The sequence below is a fragment of the Biomphalaria glabrata genome, chromosome 3, assembly GCF_947242115.1.
Source record: "Biomphalaria glabrata chromosome 3, xgBioGlab47.1, whole genome shotgun sequence".
In the NCBI taxonomy this organism is placed as follows: Eukaryota; Metazoa; Mollusca; class Gastropoda; family Planorbidae; genus Biomphalaria; species Biomphalaria glabrata.
The window spans coordinates 16,096,889-16,112,131 of record NC_074713.1 but is presented as its reverse complement, the minus strand read 5'-3'; the positions used below and the strand labels follow the sequence as shown (position 1 = coordinate 16,112,131).

Genomic DNA, 15,243 nt, shown 5'->3' with positions numbered 1-15,243 from the left:
GATTTTTTTGAGGAGGGGGGGGGATGGGGCAGAAGAGAATTAGGGCGGAGAAAAAAAATGTGCAATTATTCTTTTTTATATACATATATCGTTCATTAGTTATTAAGGACTAAATAATCGCTCTTACTCTTACTCTAAGCTATTGGCTTCACAAAGGAGTATATTGTCTTTAAAAAAACACTTTTATATGTTACTTGTGGGAGTTTTAGATTTTACTTTTTTTTCTTTTTACTAAACAACAAAAACTTTTTATTTTGTTAAAATGTGTTACATCTAGGCCATGTACATGTAGGCCTACATAAAGATAATACTTTTCTCAGGAAATGATTATTTTCTGAAGAAAAAAAAACAGACTTATCTTGATCTAGATTAAACAGATCAAATATATATATATATATATATATATATATATATATATATATATATATATATATATATATATATATATATATATATATATATATATATATATTGTAAGTGAAGTCTTAGCTAAGTTAGACAATAGGCCCTATACAGCTAGAATATGATTAGATATACAAAGGAAAGCCCACCACCCGCAACAAATTTTATAAGACAAAGGAAACTAGATAAAGTGGCCTAATTGCTTAACTATTGTCTAATGTGTATTAATGAATGGACTAATCTATTTCTTGACTTTTAAACCCTTAAAAAAATCTCAAATATAAAGAGGATGTAATAATTTTTTTGCCGATTGTTAAAAAAGGTAGTACGTAGGCCTAATAAGAGATGTCAGGCAAAGTAAATTTGGTGGCCCCCCTAAACGAAATAGAAACGAAATAGCTCTTGAGCCAACTTTTTGGGTGACATTCGAATCCAATTTGTGCATTTTTTCATTCACTCTGTTACACTTTTTATACATTCCAATGCAATACTGCATTTCCATACGGACAATAAAGATTATTATTATTATTATAACTTAGGTGACGAAATTCATTTGAGCCAGTAAATCGTACCAGATGGCTAAAATAACTAAAATACCCCCCTCCAAAAAAAAAATCATTGAAAATTCAGTTGCCAGTCGGCAGGAAGTTCCAAGGTTTGAATAAAATGGGAAAGACGTTATGTGCATTCACCATTTCATAACCATCTCAAACAAATCCCACAATGCTTCTCAGAACTCTTGCGGAGACTTTGTTCCAGAATCACAGGACTAAAATTTTAAATTTTGGGATTTTTAGAGCGCCCCTAAGTCCACCCAAGTCACTAACGGATCCACAACATTGGAGTGGGGGGGATTTTTTTCTAAACCCTAACCCTAAGCATAAACGCGCGTAAAGCTCTTGACAGCTAGGGGATCTGGGGGAGCGCTGTGGGGCCCGGGGCGAAGCCCCGACGCCAGAAGAGTTTTCTTGCATTCTTCACAGCAGAAACGCATTCTACTAACATTTACAGCTCGTTATTCATCCTATTCAAAAAGGACCTTTTTGAGAATGTTTTACTTGAAACATTTTCTAACATGAAGTTACAGGCCCTTTCTACATTGCAAATACAACCGATTATTTATTTGAAAAGATAAGATACCCCACGAAAAATAATTTAAAAAAAAGAAATAAACAAAAAAAAAAAAAAGCCATGTTGAGGCCTTTCTCTTGACAGCTAGGCGGTCTGGGGGAGCGCTGTAATTTCCCCAGTGAGGTCCGGGGCGAAGCCCAGACGCAAAAAGCGTTTTCTTGCATTCTTCACTGCAGAAACGCCTTCTCTTGACATATACAGCTCATTATTCATCCTATTAAAAAGGACATATTGAATAATGTTTTACTTGAAAGATATTCTAATATGAATTTACAGGCCCTTACTACATTCCTTGAAAAGATAAGATACCCCACATATTTAGATAAAGACTTTGAGGATCGTCGCCGAAAAAAAATATTTGAAAATAAATATTAAAAAAAAGGTCATTTGTAAATGATACATTTTGTTCAATATGCATGTTTGTAACTTTGTTTTGTTACAAAACTAAAATTCAAAGCTCTAAATACAAAATTTCGGAAGTGGGTGTAGAAATTAAGTGGGCCATGAGTGGGCCAATTAGAATCTACTCTAAATTTTTTTGCATTTTCAGGATTCAAGAATATATCAGTATGAGTAAAAATTGGAAAAAAGTGACTAGGAAAGTAATAATTGGGTTCAGAACTCATCTCCATTGTTACTCTAATAATTAAAAAGTTCGTATGAATTATAAATCTTCCAAATCAAAGCCTTTCTTAGAATAACTAAAATAAATTGGTGTGCAATTACATAAATTCTGTCACCATATTTGACTATTCTGTTTTAAAACGTCTTGATTTCGTCTGGAAAGGGGAGAGGACAGTAGAGTGAAAAGGTTAATCCTCGCTCCTTTTTATAATTTCTGCTAATGATTGCATTTGGCATTAAAAAATAGGGGTGGGGCGACTCGATATAAGAATTTAAGTTATAGCATATATAAATTATATTAGTGACATTTTTTTTTTTTATTTTGTAATTTCTCAACTAAAATACAAAAAGAAAAAAGTAGGCTATTGGTTTGTCCGATGGGCGGAAGGCGATTGCATGTATCGCCCCTCCCACATAGTAGGCTACAACCCTTTTTCATTTTATAATTACTAATGACAAAATTTGAGATCAGAGTTTGTGTGCGAAATAATATACAAATATGTTAAAACATCAACACGTACCTTATATATATATATATGCTATATATTCAACTAATTTTGTTCACAAACTATGATTTCTCCATAAAAATAGGACCACCATCCCCATTCAGAGGACTAGAGTGGGGAGGGCAGTAGAAACAATCGCCCCCCTCCCCACCTCACCAAATCGTCTAAGATACCAGAAGTGTAGCGATATAATATAAACATTATATAGTAATTAAGCTTATTTTATTCACGAACTATATATTTCCAAATAGAAGCATTTATTTCTACAAATAAATTACCCCCCCCCCATCAAAAGTGTAAGGGGGGGGGGGCTGGATTGATACCATCGCCACCTCCCCATTCCACCAAATCGGCTAACATACTAGAGGGGGTGGCGAAATAATCTAAAAATATGTTGAAATATAAATAATTAGTATATATTATTAGCATAACTAATAAATACGTATACAATTTGTGTGATTTCTTTACTAAAATTCGTCCGCCCCTACCACCCCAGCCCCTTGAATCCGCCAGTGACCCAAGTCTAATGTAATAGCCTAGGTATGACTTTAGTAGAGAAAGTTACCTGCCCGTTAACCGTTGGCAAAAGAAACAGATGACCTTAACCTCCGTTAGCGTTATGATGTATCAGACTTTTAATTGTCTACGGACATTTCATCAAAAGGAAGAAACAAGAGTCTTCTAAACATGTGTGAATAAACCTTGTTGTCATAGTGTCGTAGTAGAGAACTAGAGTTAAGCTAGTAAACATAGAGCCATAGAGTTCTGCTATGTTTGAAATTTGATCCACTTTCGTTATTTTTTCTCTAATTTTTTTTTTATCCATTTGGAGGCCCCAGGCGGCTTCGGTTGGCAGTAGGTTTAAATCAGTGGTTCCCAAACTTTTTTGTCTCGTAGACCCCTTGCCATGTTTTCTGGTTTTCGGTAGACCCCCTGCTTAACTTATACCGGTACTGTAATTTTGCAAAGTCACCAACTCCATTTTTTAAAAGTAATTTATAGCTGTAGTAAGTAAAACAGTAAATAAGTAATTTCAAGCTACTTAGTAAGTTAGAGAGATCTTTCTTTTTTTATTATTAAATTCAATTTATACCAATTAAAATAACAATTGATATGTATTACTGGAACCACCAAACACACTGGAAATGTGTTGTTGTTATTGTTTTGTTTTTTTTTTTGCAGGTTCATCATCCGTTGCTACGGATATTATGTTTCATATAGGAATTTTTTGTTCTGTGAAGTATTTCTTCAAACAATAAATATCAATTAATTAATTAATTTGCCTTAAGTATCAGTGCAAACGTTTTCTTGTGTATTTTTTCATCTTTCACGTCTGTCTCAACTATTGGGTCCGCGGAACTGTTTTCTCAAACAGGAAAATGGGCGAAGTAACGGGCGTCCAAACCAGTAGGCTTTGGGCAGGAGAGACTCATTAACCTAGGCTTGCAACCCAACTAGCAGGGGTAAAACTGAATTGAACCCTCTGCTGCCTTGCAGCTATACCCAAACATGGGAACTGTTTCGTGGGTCAACCTCGAGGAAAAATAAGGAGCAGATGACCATTAGGTAGTATGCAGCACACAGCCCTACAACCAGTCAGAGCCTGTGAGGCCACAGATCCCAAACTGCTTGCAAAGAATTACATATAACTCATACCACTGATGAGCCTACTGTATTGTTGCTTAAAGAAATTCGTTTAATAACATCAGATGTACCTTTGTGTAAGACAGTTTTAAAAACTACTATAACAGCTGGTAAAATCAATGTTTCATCTATTGTTTTCCGTATTCGGCTATAAGTAAAGAGATCTTGTAAGACACTCACAAACCACCATCTTCTCTTTATGATGTTGAAGAGAGATTTTGTGGGTCTAATTCTGAAAATCATTGAGAGTTCGAAAGTTTTTCAAACCTTTATCTTTTTATCAGGGTGACATCGTCTCAATCGATCTTCCAATGTAATTAGTTTCATATCGTCATAAAAAGTCACTTAGGCAACCGCATGTTTGACAAGGAAGAAATGAATCCCAATTTTAAATAATCAACGCTGTACAATCTATATTTCTTTTTGTTACATGTAGGAAAAAAAACTAAGCTATTTAAATAAATATCGAAATTAAATATAACAAATTTGTTTTGAATAGCAGGATAAATATTGATAGGATTAACTAAAGTACAAATCATACATTAGTGTAGAAAGTAATTACATTGATGAGATGTGAAAATTAAAGTCACGACCTGCTTAAATTAAATCCATTTTCGTAGACCCCCATTGACATCTCATAGACCCCCAATTTATTTTTTTACTTTCGTAGACCCCTTGGAACTCTTCGTAGACCCCTGGGGGTCTATATAGACCACTTTGGGAATCACTGGTTTAAATTGACCCAAATTAAAATCTAGCTCCAATTCGGACAAAGAGCGATTACCAAGGAAAAATAAATAGCGAGATATAGTCAGCTAGAGTTATTACGCTTCTCTGAGTTTTTCTTTTGTTTTATTCATCTCTTTTGTAATACTTTTAGAGACCATAGAATTGTGCTGTCTGTCCGCCCGTCCGTCTGTTACGTTTCAATCTAAAAAAATTAAAGGCCCTATAGAAAATCATGTCTTGCAATCGCCTTCATCGTGCAGGTATCAGGTGCAACGGCTATTTACGTCTTATAAAAGCGATTTTTTTTAAAATTATGTATCCTCATTGATCACGGTAAGTAAAATAAACGAAAAATATATATAGATTCTAGATCAACGGTTCTCAACCTTTTTAGTACCGCGACCCCTTTTTGTAATTCCCCACCATGCGGCGACCCCCAACAGTAAAATGATGCTTTTTTTGGTCATGTATAACATCGTAATGAAACTCTCAACAACTCTTTTGGCTTGCCAGAGCTGTAGGTTTCATCCCAAAACACAATATAGTTCTGCTTAAATTACTAATATTCTTCGATGAATTATATAGTGAATTCCGATGACTTTTGGGTGACCCATTCTGTACTAAAAGTTGAACTGCTAACCAACAACCAAGCATACTTGGAGCCAGTGGCGTAGCAAGGTACCCGTGGGCCCGGGTTCAAGAAAATGTTGATGGGCCTCCCCTCCCCTACCCCTCAATATGACAAATTTTGAAATTTTGTGAGACAAAAAAAAATCGAGTAGTTTGTATGTATCGGTACATTTCTTCTTCTTCATCGTTCTCATTGTTATGTTGAAGTGTTCATATGACTAGACCAATACATGAGATGAACTGCGCAGTGGTTTCCAAATCAGGGAGCTCTCCATATAGTTTTCTTTCTATTGGGGTGATTTGGGGCCAATGTCTTATACGGGCCCCTTGGTAAAGAGAGCAGTTTTGGAGGACGTGGTCGGCATTCTCTGGTGATACTCCACATGGGCAGATTTCACTGCTTCCAATTTTGAGCTTCCGGTGCATGTGTTGTCGCATTCTGTTGTGTCCGGTCCTGAGTCGAAAGATTAGACGTTGGTCTTGTCGGAATAGCTTATAGTAAGCGTCATCTTTCTTGTGATTTGGATGAGAGCTCGTCCATTTCTCATTTATTTTATTTACAATTAATTTCTTCATTTCTTCTGGATAGAGTGCAGAGTTTATTTGAGAGTTAGTTCTCCCACTCTTGGCGAGTGTGTCAGCCTTCTCATTTCCTTCTAGTTGTATATGGGCTGGTATCCATTGAATAACAGTTTTTTTGCTGTTGTTGTTAAGCTTTGTAAGTGCTGTTCTGAGGTTTTTAATATGAGAGGAATCAGAGTTTTGCAAGCTTTGGAGGGTTGTTTTTGCATCGGTTAGCAAGACAATCTGACTGTGAGGGGAACTTGGATGATTTGCTAGCATGGTAGCAGCTAGTGCTAGTGCTTCCCTTTCTGCTCTGTGACTGTCAGAGAGCTCTCCAGTTGCAATGGATTTTTCTAGTTTTCCTCCATCTGGCCATTGGATAAGTATTCCAGCTCCTCCATTTGTGGTGGCTTTATGGGATGAGCCATCCGTGTAAACTCTGATCCACTGATTGCTAGGGTAATTGGTATGTAGAAAACAGTTCACTATTTCCTTGAGCTCTGTTGGTCTGTAATCAGATTTTCTTTTTATGTTTTCAATATGGTCTCTTATAGTAGGAAGAGGGCTTTCGTCCCAGGGTGGAGATTCGTTATAGTGTATCGAGGATTCCAGAGTAATTTTTTCAATTTTTTCAAGTTGGTGTTTCTTTTTTAGGTTTAGAGATTCCTGTATGAAATTAGTCCTTTTGAGACGGATTTTTGTGCCAGTTTTGTGGATTTTGTATTTCTTGGAGTATTTGTTCAGCCAATGTTGCAGACTTCTGGTTCACACAAATATTAAAAAAACCTACAAATGATCTTTGATTGCAATTTCTTTGTCATCGGAGCTCACAAAACAATTTCAGAAAATAAAGCTAATTTAATTTAATGTCAACCATGATAGAGAAAAATGGTGCAGATTGGATCTCTTTCAGTATTTTTTGGTAAAACTGCATTGTCCAACGGGCTCTTTTATATGGCTTTGAATCTGTGGGGGATGAGGTAAGAGGTTGTGTTGGTTGTTGTTGTTGTTTTCTTAAGAATTTCTGTACTGCTAAGAAATTGTCGTTGTTACTTGAGTCACCTAAACGATACTCTTCACGATGACCTCTAAATAAAAGGCTGGTGCGTGCTTAAGTAAAAAAAATTATCATTCACTTTGCGATGAATTTTCCGCCAGTAGGCCTCATTGTCAACTTCTTCAATGTGCTCATTGTTTGCAAAACTTGAAGAGTTGGACAAGTTCACTTGGAAGCATCATAACAAATGATGGGGATGCCTACCATGATGTAGAGTGCCGAATAGGAAAGGATAGAACAACTAACCAATTTTATTTTTTTTACGGAAATGTTTTATTCTTGAGGAATAAGAGATTGGCCCTTTACAAAACAATTAGATCAATTAGATATTCATTATAAGACATCAGTTAGACCAGGTTCACATCTAACTTCACATTCACTTTCACCTATCCTTTGGTCTGCTGGACCGCTGGGGCACCACACGAAATCTGTTAACCTTTTTTTCTCCATTATTTTCTGTCATTTGTCTTTGATAAAATTTCATTCTGATAATATTGAAACCTGCCTTTTTACCTGCCTGGGTGGACCACTTCGGGGGCCGATTTTCAGCTTGTTTTTCCACACAAACTGTCTTTTGTAACCTTGTTTATTATTATTATTTTTTGTTTGTTTTAAGCAATTCGGTTGGAAAACAAACAACATTGATGCTGTCTCGGGGTATAAATCCGAGACCATCCGAACGACAGTCCAGTGCACATACCATACGACAAGGCAGACATTCAAGTGAAAGACACTATTCTATGATAAATGTATTTATCGCTTTATCTATATTCTTTGTTTTTTATTATAAACCTCTCCCCAATTCAGTCTACGAAGTCAAGATAAGTAGCACAAGAAGTCAACATCTTTAAGACTTTAACGATTTCATAAGTAACATTTCCTAAGCTTGTTTAATATCTAATATACATTTCTGGTGATAGAAAAAAACAACAACTTACTTTTTATTTAAAAAAAAAAAGCAGAAAGAAGGAAAAACTATCAACGGTTTAATTATAAACAAATAAGGCTTGTCTTCGAGTCCGAAGATTAGTGAGGAATGCAGTATTTCCCGTGGCTGGGCAGCCCCAGCTTTGACCTACATATTTTGCCACATCCAGAGCCTAATAATTGTCCGCAGGTGGTCGATTTAGATTTTCTTTCGGCCGTCTGCGTCTGTCCTTGGCAGCGGATTTTCCTTTGGTTTCAAATGTGTTTCATTTACATAGAGGGGAAATAACCCAAAGAAAGAATGAGAGCCAAACGTCATCACCAACACACCGTCACAGCATTACAATAAACCTGATGAAAGCAGTTCCTTACATCAATACCGTCCAAGCGGCTTGTAAACAGACTCTAACTAAAAACACGGGTTACTGTTTTGAAATTAATAAAGTTAGATATGAGATTAAGGATATTTTAAGGAAACTTTTAATTAGTTAATTAATTAATTTTTTTACAAACTTGCAGACTTGCAGTTATTTTTACCCACTTTTTGTCACCCCCAAGGGCAGGTCACAATTGATCATTAATCACCCGCCATGCAGTGGTGTATTTAGACTTAAAAGGCCCTAAGCTATTTAAGATGAGGGGCCTAATATTAGTTCAGATATAATATTTAACAACTAAATATTTTTTGGGGGCCCTAACTTATAGCTTATGTTGCGCCATCGGGTGTGGGCCCCTAAACGGTCGTGGGCCCGGGTTAATTGAACCCTTTCGGATGCTATGCCACTGCTCGGAGCAGCATCTTCGCAGACAATACAAGTATTTTTCCAAGAGATTTTATTCTATTCCAAAAATGTCAATTACATCAGGTGCTGTAGTAGTCGTTTCATCAAGTTTGCAAATAAAGCAACTCGTCTTTTAAATCACCATCATTTCTATACCCTGGCTTTCTTAACTCTGTTTGGAGACAGTATTACATGTAAAAAAAAACAACAACAAAGAAATGATAATCGATTTTCGTAGGGAAAAGAAGGAAAATGATATTGTTTCTGTAGCTGGAGACGAAGCAGGACGTTTTGGCGCCGCCGTTTTGGCCCCGCCGTTTAGGCGCGAATGTCGTTTTGGCGCGAGCCGTTTTGGCGCTAAATACATTATGTACGTTTATTGTATTATTTCTTTTAAAATAATTATTCACATCTATGTTTCTATCTATTGTCGCCCATAGTGTTTGTTTATATTTGTGGATTCTCGTTAGAGTTTGTACTGACCACATTCCGTGTCTTGATCTTTACTATGTGTGGAGTTATTGTCGTCATTCAGAGTGATAGAGCTTTAGATGTTAACATGGTTTTTCTTATATTAAAGTGTGACACTTAGCTAGTTCTTATATTACACTAATGTCAAATAAAAAATCTTTTGGAAAGAAATCCAAAAATGTCATCCAGTGTGATTAGCAGAACTCACATATAGCATGTCATTACCATTCAGGAATCTGACTTATTATAGGCCTATATTCATGAAATAAGCAAAACCTTTATAATAAAAAAAAACGACAATTCGCTGAACGGTGTTAGAATTCATACTATACATACAATATTATGGTAGAGTGAAATAAACATTGTTATAAAAGCTACGTGCTTATTAAATAATCGTCAAATGATATCTCGCGCCAAAACGTCCCGTCGCCAAAACGGCTCGCGCCAAAACGTCTTGTCGCCAAAACGGCGGGGCCAAAACGGCGGCGCCAAAACGACACGTACCGAGCTGGAGAGACTATTGAAATAGTGCAAACCTTTAAATACCTTGGTAGTTCAGTACTATCCTAGACAATAAATTAAATTTTACTGCAAATACTGATTACATCAGCAAAAAAGGGCAGCAAAGATTACGATTACTAAGAAAACTGTCCTCGTTTCATGTTAGCGAAAAGGCCTTGGCTATGTTTTATCACGCTCACATCTGCAATATTTTAAGTTTCAATATCACTGCCTGGTATGGCAATCTGAGCATTAAAAATAAAAATAAATTTGATAGAATCCTAAATGCTGCTGGTAAAATCATTGGCAAAAAAACAAACAAACCCCATTTGGGCAGTTGTTTGAGACAAACATCTATAAAAAGCTAACAAGATCCTCGAAATAAAGAATCACCCTTTGTGTTAGGATTTTGTGATTTTACCATCACAAAAAGAGATACAAGACACCGATAGCAAAGACAAACAGACACAAACACTCTTTTGTTCCCCTGACAATCAAATCATTAAATCAGAACAATCTGATATAAACTTTGTCACATGTAAATTATGAGTGAGTTTGGTGTGAATGTACACTTTGGTTTCTTATAGTTATAATGTTTTTTGTTTGGTGTAATGCACAAATTGTAAGACAAATTTGCGTACGGGCAATAAAGATTATTACTATTATTATTATAATACTTATGTCATTGTAGGGAAAATTCGAATATTTGTTAACAGAATGACGTTTCAGTTTGTACCACCTTATAGACTCTGAAAATGACACGTTGCTGTTTTTCAAACCCTGCTTTAACTATAGAAGTAAAACAGTATTGTAAAAATTGTCATTATATTTTCTTTTCTTAGCGTTCTTTTGTTCGAGTTCCATTGTCATGCGTTTTTCCATAATGAAACTATATATTACCTTCAATAACATGATCGGATCAGTTGTTCACAATATCTATAATCAAAAAAAAAAAAAAAGTAAATAACTGGATCAATTGTTTACAATGTCAAGTTTTTTATTTGAAAAATCTATTTCTCTGATGGTCTTAGGCGACCCCTGCAAAATCGCCAATCGACCCCAAAGGCAGGGGTCCCAATCCTCACGTTGAGAACCCCTGTTCTAGATCTTTGGAGAGGGAAAGTCTTTTAATAAAATCTTTTTATTAACTTTTCAGCTGTTGTGCTGTTAAGTAGTTGTTAAAGTTAAATGTTTGTTTTTGTTGTTTTCAAAATGATGAGAATGTTTGGTTCATATGAGTGGTTTCGTTCTGTTGTTGAACTATGCTAGCAGTTTTTTTTCTTCGTGACGTCATTGATATAAATGTTGCATTCAATTTCAGATTTACGCTTTTTTTTTTTCATTAATTGCTTAAAAATTGATATGCATCACTTCCAATTTTAAAAAATTAAGTTAAAATATATTTTATTTCTTTGATACCTTTTTATAATAATATATTACGTTGAAATTCAATGTTTAATAAACTTTTATAACAGAAATACAATTTTTGCTATTCGTTTCAAGTCCTCGAAAGGAAGGTAAACTGAATTCTACATTTAGCGTTCCCACAATTCTAAGTTATCTTGACGCCATTTTGTGGTCTATGGTATTTGTGGAACCAGGAAAGTCATTGAAACGAACGGGTCTGTAATGAAACTCAAATGTCCACGAATTCCTTGGATATATTAGTGGTGTAAAAAGAAGCCTTTATTTTTACGACGTGTATATTAATCTATAGGATCAAATGTCATTGCGCAGTTATTATCTAATAGCCCTGGCCCCTGTTTAAAGTGTTTAGTGACTAACTTAAACTTCTTTAGTCTTTAGTCACACTCACTGTCTCCGTAGACTGTAGACCACTGTAGTGACTGACACAGCACAGCAGTGAGTGTGAGTCAGGGACTCAACTTGTGAACTCAGTCTGTCAGTGTCTGTCACTTCATTCACACAATCACATTCAGTCACCTACTCATTCACACTTTACACTCATCAGTCATTCACTGTATATGATAATGATATATCATTATATAATAATTATATGTGGCTGTCTTAGTGTAGGTAGGGTCTAGGACTAGGTAGGACTGTCGTCACAGACATAATCTAGTGACAAACTTCTTTAGACTTTAGTACTTTAGTAAATTACTTACTTAGACTTACTAACTTAGTCTTAATGAACTCTTGACTCTTTAGCTAAGCTTAGTTTAGAGTTTAGTCAGTCTCATGAGTCTGTCTTATTATTCTAGATCTATAGTATTTAATGCTATTCGGACACCTATAGTGGCTATAGTTATAGATGGGCTGATAGGCCAAAATTTCAATGGTTGACGTTGACAGCGCATTATTTGATAATAATGGTTTGACATAGAAAATAAAATGAAGTATCAAAATCTTTAGTTTTTTTAAGGAGAATAAGGATGACTACTTATTTTATATTTGTACCCATAAGGCCTAACCTATATTTGTTATTATAAATATAATATTTACTGTCAAAGAGGGATTGTCTTTTCATTTAATTCAGACAAATTTGACACACATTATTTGATTCTGGACACTATAATTTATTTCAATCAGTCTGTCAATAAACTCAGATTTTAATTCTATATTAATATTAACTAAATTTTAAGATCCTCTTTTATAAAGAAGTATTCAATTAATAGATTTATTTTGTGCGCCTTTGAGGTGTGTCTAAAAAATGTCAGAAAAAAGTCGAAACAATTTTTTGACTTTAAAAAAGGGGTGTGACACCTGATATTGTAACATCGCTATATTATGTGTAGAAAAATGGACTATAGAAAATGTCCAAAAAACTGATTAAAAAAAATGAATATTCGTCTTTATCTCATTAATTATAACTTTAAAACCATAATAGATAGTGATAGAAGCTTGAAATTTGGAACACAGCTACCCCATTATATGATTTTTAATTTGATTGTTATTTGTTTCATCTCACATGCAGCTAACATTCATTCACAGCTAATCTAATTATTTGTAAATTGACTTTGATCCTTTTTCTAGAATGCCGTTTGGTAGAAACTTCCTCAGCTTTATAATATTTAGAAATATAATCAGACCTGCCTACCGTTACGCAAAATCTCCCAAAAATGACCATCAGTACGCAAATACGCATTTAACCCGCCGCGTTACGCATTTCGTATCCTTTTTTCCCCCTCTCTTGACTAGCTTACGAGCGGTCACGGAGGTCACGCTAAGCCGTCCTGTTGGGTGGGTGGGGGACAGAAAAGATGGGGGAACACATTGTGTCCAGATCTATACGTTGATTGGTTCTTAAAAGCAATTAGATTTAGTCTAGAAATGAAGAACGCGAAAGTGAGGGAGTGGCGGGTTGGTACCGTCAGTTAGCTGATACACCAACGTGACTTTTTTTTTTCTAAGTTTATTAGTAGAAATGTTGAATCCCTGATTCCCGTATTCATTTGTGTAGAAAAAAATATCGAAGTTCTTTCGATTCAAAACACATTGAGTGACATTATAGATATCTAATCTAGATCTGGATTCTTGATCTAGAATCTAGATAACTTGTTTTAGAGGAATAGATCTAGCTAGATTCAGCTAGAGTCTAGCTAGACATTACTGACATTACGTTATGTCATGATTCTCTACATTACTCTACAATCTAGATTTAGATCCAATTTAGTTGTAGTATGATTTAGATTGACTAGATCTAGATCGATAACATCTACTACCATCTAGTCTAGAATGTCTAGATCTAGACTAGATTCTTAGTCTTAGTATAGAATAGATCAAGGATGAAGGTAGGCCTACGAAAATTTGGAGTAGACCTACGTTTGTAGCGGCTCCACGGCATCGGTAACACTCATGAGCCCAGATCTAGAGTAGATTATATTCATTGTTTAGACATAGATCCAGATCTAGTCTAGATATCATGTCTATTGTCGTATTGATCTAGATTTAGATTGTAGATCTAATCATGACATTTAGATCTAATATATATATATATATTATATATGACAAAATAGTGGATCGCGCAAGTGTTACGCATTCTGGTGCCTAAATACGCATTTTGACCATCAGCGTTACGCATTTGGACTTTTTTTGGTAGGCAGGTCTGTATAATGTAAAATAACACCTTGATAGTGATAGCATTCTCTCCTCTAGGTTGATTAAAGATAAGCCATTTAACAATATATAAATCATTTATACTTCATATTATCAACAAGAATTGCTAATGTTTGCTGCCACATGTTGCTACATCATGGTGTGACTTCATTTAACATCATCAGGATGAGCCCAAACTTGCCTTAATAAGCTGATTTCCTTTCATATTTTATGTACCTAAGTATAGAAAGAAAAAAGATTTCTAACACTACTCTATAATAAAAATATTGATTTTAATACTATAGTCATATACAATAGTAGATATAATATTTTCACTTATCCATTTAGAAAAATTGCCTAATTTGGCATCATTTATAACTGATAACAGCGTGTTAGGGTAAGTTTTTTTAATTTTGGAGGATGAAATTTCATTAAAATATAGTGAAATAACAAACTTTAAGCATAAATCTAGGTCTAAATACAATAAAAAAAATACCAAGCTTGCTAAAAATGATAGTAAATGCAAAATCATTCTTACCTATAGGTGACTTTACTGTAAATTTTCTAAATAAACACGACTTTCATTTGTTGACAATGTGGTATCATTCAAAAGCTTAGGAATCCTCCTTTAAGATTATCACACAGGTTTTTAAAAATGAAGCAAATGTAAAAACAACAATTGATCAGCTAACATCATGGGTTTGGAAGTCTAGTCATGCTGTTTCAAAATTATATATAGCAGCTAGTCTAGCAGTTTATAGGTCAGTAGAGTATGAATGTCAAAGTACCTACTATAATATTTAATCTACATATACTTGAGTAGATGCTAGATCTATATTTTAATACTAATATAGAATATAGATCTAGAATAATCTTGGTCTAGCATTCTAGAGTAATCTCTTATATTCCGAACACCTCCTAAAATTCTCATTTGCCGAACGCATCACTTTTTTTGTTTGTAAATTCAATTGTTTTTATGTTTGGAGCAAAAATAAAAATTTTGCCATTTTTGGGACAGCGCATGTCCAATTTTAGATGTTCCTGTATTTTTGTTCCGTTTTTCCAAAGCAGACATGGCAGTTTTTTAGGTTCTCAGTAACCATGTATCTAATGTAAAGTTATTGTTTTAACCTCCAGTAACCATGTATCTAATGTATAGCTATTGTTTTAACCTCCAGTAACCATGTATCTAATGTAAAGCTATTGTTTTAACCTCCCT

The 15,243-nt window shown here is 34.8% G+C and overlaps 1 protein-coding gene across 7 annotated transcripts in view; it reads left to right on the top strand.

Annotated features, from left to right (window-relative positions):
* The first annotated feature begins 11,494 nt into the window (after window positions 1-11,494).
* LOC106065638 (serine/threonine-protein kinase MRCK alpha-like) overlaps window positions 11,495-15,243 on the top strand; it is a 48,832-nt gene continuing 45,083 nt past the window's right edge. For 6 of the 7 annotated variants that reach the window (XM_056023654.1, XM_056023651.1, XM_056023653.1 and 3 more), the window contains exon 1: window positions 11,495-11,590. The gene's annotated coding sequence lies outside the window, so the exon portion shown is untranslated. Of the gene's footprint in view, window positions 11,641-15,243 lie in introns of all 7 variants that reach the window. The other variant, XM_056023650.1, reaches the window with a different exon arrangement.